This window comes from Chionomys nivalis, chromosome 2, assembly GCF_950005125.1.
Source record: "Chionomys nivalis chromosome 2, mChiNiv1.1, whole genome shotgun sequence".
Taxonomy (NCBI): Eukaryota; Metazoa; Chordata; class Mammalia; order Rodentia; family Cricetidae; genus Chionomys; species Chionomys nivalis.
This window is the reverse complement of record NC_080087.1, coordinates 17128916-17134915: the sequence shown is the minus strand read 5'-3', so window position 1 is coordinate 17134915 and position 6000 is coordinate 17128916.

Here is a 6000-nt window from a genome sequence, read left to right as displayed (position 1 = left end):
AATAGGCAACAATGGATGCTAGGTTATTTCCTTGTTGTTTCAATAAAATAACTGAAGAAGCAACTTAAGGGATTAAGAACTTACTTTGGCTCACACTTCGAGGCTACTCTGTCATGGCAGGAAGAATTTGGTGGCAGGAGCTCAAGGTAGATGCTCACTTTGTTAATTCCACATAAGAGTGACCAGTGATGGTACTCGGCTCACATTCTCCATGTCCCCAATCCGTGGGGTGGTACTGTGTGAATCTGGGCTATATCTTTCCACTTCAGTCTACTCAAGTAAACCCTTCACAGACAAACCCACAAGTTTATTTCCCTGGTAATTTGAATCTTACCAAGTTGATAACCAAGTTTAACTATCACACACAGGTCAACAGCCCAAGACAAGACTCCAGATTAAAAATCCAGCCTCCTGGAAAATTAACTAATGAAGCTGATGTTGAATTGTAGGGGAGGATGGGAACTTGTTCATGCTGCCTGACACCAGGACATGTTAGGAAGAGTCAAAGGGCTCCTGGGTGGGGCTGCCTGGGGCATGTGGTGGCCTGAAAACCCTGCTTAGAATGAGTGTGGTACAGATAGAAGACTGCAGGTGACATTGATTGGAAAAGAGCTGATCAGAGACCATGGGCCCTGCATCCTGGATCATTCCATCAGCCTGAACATCCCATGACAACCCTGTATCATCCCATCAGTCTGAGCATCCCATGGCATCTGTGTCATCCCAGCAGTCTGAACTTCCCATGACATCCCTGTATTATCCCATCAGCTTCAACATCCCACAGGAAGGTTGGGTACCAGTGGTGGAAGGTGAGCTGTGCAGGGTTAGGATGTAAACAGAGGTTTACAACCATTGTTGACATGAAAAGCTCCTTGGCAGTTTCACCTTATGAATCCAGCAATTCCATCGTGTCGTGGGATTTCATTTGTGTTTTAATAAATAAAGCTTGCCTGAAGATCAGAAAAGTAAAACAGCCACACTGGCCAGCTTTACAGACCCATTACATGAGAATTAGCCAATAAGAGGCTAGAGCTAATGGGCCAGGTGGTGTTTATATGAATACAGTTTCCGTGTAATTATTTCGGGTGTAAAGCTAGCCGGGTAGTGGGACGCAGCCCTCAGCTCCTTCTACAAGGCAGCAATAACACACACCTTTAATCCCAGTAGCCACACTATCTTGCCATAGAAACCAGGCAGTAATGGCACATGCCCTTAATCCCAGAACTAGAGAGAATTATAAAATGGGAAAAGACAGCTCTTAGACACAGTCTTATTCTGAGGTTTCCTGGAGGCAAGATTGCCATTTTGGACTGAGGTAGAGGTAACAGGCAGTGGCTGGCTGTTTTTGCTTTTCTGACCTTCAGGTTGAACACCGATTTCTGTCTCTCAGTTTTTATTAATCATGCTTCACTTGGTGCCCAACTTTTGGGGCATGAATTTACAAATAAAGCCTTTTGCCTGAGGCTTTTTAGCCACCAGCACAGGTCAGAACTGGACCCAAACCTAGCCAGCTGGGTTCAAGAGAAAAACTAGCACTCCCAGTTCCCATCCTCCCCAGCTTAGCTTCCATGTAAAGATGGAAAATACACAGAGAATCTGGATACTGTATGTTATTGTGTTATCTCTGAATTGTTTGACTGCTGAGGAAGGAGTTACAGCTGCTAAAGGACCCTTGATTATAAATGCTGGTGGATTATTAACCTATATATTTTGAAAATGCCTTGAATTTAAAATTTAAGTCAAAAGATATGTTACTGTGGAGAAAAGGTTTTTCTTTTGTTTCTACAGAAAATGAGAGCCTGTGGATTCATTCTGGACTAAGAAAAGTCATGTTTGACAGAGTGAGACCCCCCTGAAAAATCTCTGATAGGCGCAAATGGCCCAGATGATCCAACATTTCAGAGCACCTCTGTTGGAGTTTCCTCTGAGTTCTACATCCTGAACAGCCTTAAGACTGCTGGCTGAGAAAATCCAGCCTCAAAGAATATGCCAGTCAGAACTTGAGTATAATCCTAAAATTTCTCTGGGTCCTTATAAGATTGTCAGGGTCATCAATCAGCAGGAAGTAGCCCAGAAAACATGCCCACATTCCCAAAAATTAGATTATGGATGCTTGTCTTTGTTTAGAGCGTTGGTTACAAGTTGTTATCGATAACGGTCAGGAAAAAAGCTAAACAAATGAGATTAGATTCAGAGTTCTTGTTTTGAAAAGAAAAAAAGGGGGAGTGCTATAGGATAATGCTCTTGTACCCTGGGAAGGTTTGTCACTTGTGTTGGTTTAATAAAACACTGATTTACCAGTAGTCAGATAGGAAGTATAGGGGGGTGACCAAACTAGGAGAATTCTGGGACGAGGAAAGGCTCAGTCTGCAGTTGTCACCCAGATGCAGAGGAAGCAAGATAGAAATGCTGCACTGAGAAAAGATACCAAGCCACGTAGCTGATCGTAGATAAGAATTATGGGTTAATTTAAGTTGTAAGAGATAGTTATTAATAAGCCTGAGCTAATAGGCCAAACAGTTTATAATTAATATTAGCCTCTGTATGTTTCTTTGGAACTGAACATTTGTGGGACCTGGCAGATAGAAACCTTCATCTACTCCATCAAGAAAGTACCTTGCCCAATTTGGGCCTGGGGCTGGAGTCCTTCTGCAAGGCTCTAATGACTTCTAGAAAGCATCTGGATTTTGTGGGGGCGCCATATATGGCCTCATATACCAACACCTGCAGCACAGCTGATGAGAGATTTTGATATAATTGTGACCTCAATTTCAGTATTGTTCTCTAGATTATATTAGGTCACAGGTTGAAAGAATTTATGAGACTGACTCCATTTTTTCCCCCACTACCCTCCTGGTTTTGAGAGATTATATCTAAGGTTCCCCTACTTCCTCAGATATGATTAAATGTTCCCCCTTGTTCACTTTGCTTGGCCTATTTTATCAGCCTTGCTTGGCTTCTCAGCCCCTTGTCCCCAGAAGCTGCTCAACAATGACTCTGGATTGTGCTGTTTATGCCCCTGAATGAGGGGTCTCCCCGGGGTCTGTCTGTCTGTCTGCCGACTCCTGATGGATACTGTGCAACGCCGCCACAGAAGAAAGTGAGAAGCTGGGGACTGGAGCCTAAAAGCCGTTCTTTTTTCCAATTTCATTATATCCTGGTGGCAGGAGGTATGACAGCCAGAGTTATCACAACGTATTATTAAATCTAAAATTGCAGTGACCGCTCAGCTCCACACCTCCTCCCATGACCTGAATTGGCCCCTCGCTGCTGCATATGACTAAGCAGAAAACTGTCTCCAGGCTTTGTAAGCCACCCTCCCTGCCTTGTTAAAACTGCACCCCATTCTACCAGACACCAGGAGCTACCACCAATCACGTGACAAGGAAAGCAAACTTGTTCTCAGGAAACAAAGACACATCCAATAGACACACTCTCCCTTCCATGCCCGTATTTGATGGGAATTCTCTGGAGTTCCTTCTGGACTGCTCTTTGCTTTTGTTTCCCATTTCAGGATGAGTGCTGGAAGAGCGCTCAGATTTCTCTACACATCAAGGGCCCCGTGGGGACGGCTCTGAATGGGTAATAACAGGAAGCAATGAAGAACCGATTGGGACTTGAGTCTGCAGAGGCCGGAACCGTCCTCCCCAAAGGGTGGGCACAGGCTGCATGTGGTCTACCCCAGTCCTTGATGGATCTACTTAGAAATGCTGTCTGAGGCTGCTAACTCCAGCACAGTGTCCTCTGGCTCTTCGGTGACAGTGGATAGGTAAGCCTCAACAGCAAAGAACCCAATCAGCAAATTGTCCTCAGCTGTCCTCAGCTACACCCACATTGAGTTCTCCTCCAAGGTTCTGATCATGTGGTCCTGGCCAGTTTTCCCAGATCACCTCACTCCCTTTTATATGGCTTGTCAATAAAATACTCCGTTCATAATTTCTTAACATGTTGACAGGTTACTGGCTGTAAATCAGTCCACTCCGGTCTGCCTTTCTGCAATAATTGCTTGCTTAATTTCCTTTGGAGCTTTGGCAGTTTGGCCCTACTCATTTCTTACACAAGGGGAGTTACTGCTGATCCACCTTCCAGGAAGTCTAATCCTGACCCCACCTGCCCCAGCGCTGTTTTCCCAAAAGTTTTCAGTTCCCCTTGGATTTCTTATTGTCACTTATAGCTCCTGGATTATCGATCCTGTATTCTTCTACTATCTTCTCTTTCTAGATCTCCTCTTTGTCTGCCATTGCCAACAGCTCATAATGGACACATCTTATACCGACACGCCCACAAGCTGGCTCACCCACTTTACACGTGGGAAATTATTCCTGTCCCCAGCACACGGGTGGGATACTGATGGTCCATACAATGGAAATGTGATGTCAGCAACTATCGCTGCCTTTATCCTTATACCCTTAATGTTTTTCAACACAGCCATTTCTTTCATGAGGCCTTTGATTAAACATGTCTGTGTTTCCAGGGTAACAACTGGGCTCAGGGGATGATGCTCCTGTGCCCTTCCCTAAGCACTGAAGATGAGAAGGGTCCTGGGCAGAGGTCTCATCTGTCAGTGGACATGGCAGTGATTAAATGGCCAGGTCACCATCTGAAGAAGAACACAATCTCTGGCCCCAGACTTACACACCAGATTTCTTATTTATACCCACATCCAATGTGGAGTCCAGTTTCTAATGCTTAATGGAAGTTCACATCACAAATTCTACTGGGTGTTTCGTGGGGTTAGTGAAAACCATCTCTCTTCTCTCTGTAGGGTCTGAGGTGTGCTTCTCTTACAGTGTGTACTTACTATGTACAGTGCTCTGGGTTTGATCACTAGCAAAGGGGAAAATGTTTTCATTTTATTCTGACATACTCAGTACTGAATTTTTAAATGACGTGAGGTGTGTGGAAGTGAGTCAACCACGCATTGGAGGAGAAGCCTCTGAGCTGTCTTCATGCCTCCTGCACCTCTCTCCTGCTGCAGAATTGATGGATGAAGGTCATTGGTTAAATAATAAAGAAACTGCCTAGGCCCATTTGATAGGCCAACCCTTAGGTGGGTGGAGTAAACAGAAGAGAATGCTGGGAGAAAGAAGCCGAGTCAGGAGTCGCCATGATTTTCCCATTCCAGACAGAAGCAGGTTAAGATCTTTTCTGGTAAGCCAGCTCGTGGGCTACACAGAATATTAGAAATGGGTTAGATCAATATGTAAGAGCTAGCCAATAAGAGGCTGGAACTAATGGGCCAGGCAGGGTTCAAAAGAATACAGTTTTTGTGTAATTATTTTGGGGCATAAGCCATGCGGGCGGCCGGGTGCCGGGGATACAGCCCTGCCGCCACTCATTTTGGGTGACTGTCCAGGCAGCAAGATGTCTCTGTCATTTCTAGAGTTTTGGATTTCTTGTTTACTTAGGTAATATTATATCCTTCTGGAGTCTTTGATGTAGTTGAAGAATGGTTAGTTATAGTTACAGTTTTCCATTGTTATGATAAAAGATAAAATAGATATAAGTATTGTAACTGTAATTCTTGCTTTATAACTGTTTTGTTATATGTAATTTTACTATGTTAAAGTGAAAGCCTTTTTGTTTAAACAGAAAAAGGGGAAATGATGGATGAAGGTCATTGGTTAAATAATAAAGAAACTGCCTAGGCCCATTTGATAGGTCAACCCTTAGGTGGGTGGAGTAAACAGAAGAGAATGCTGGGAGAAAGAAGCCGAGTCAGGAGTCGCCATGATTTTCCCATTCCAGACAGAAGCAGGTTAAGATCTTTTCTGGTAAGCCAGCTCGTGGGCTACACAGAATATTAGAAATGGGTTAGATCAATATGTAAGAGCTAGCCAATAAGAGGCTGGAACTAATGGGCCAGGCAGGGTTCAAAAGAATACAGTTTTTGTGTAATTATTTTGGGGCATAAGCCATGCGGGCGGCCGGGTGCCGGGGATACAGCCCTGCCGCCACTCATTTTGGGTGACTGTCCAGGCAGCAAGATGTCTCTGTCAT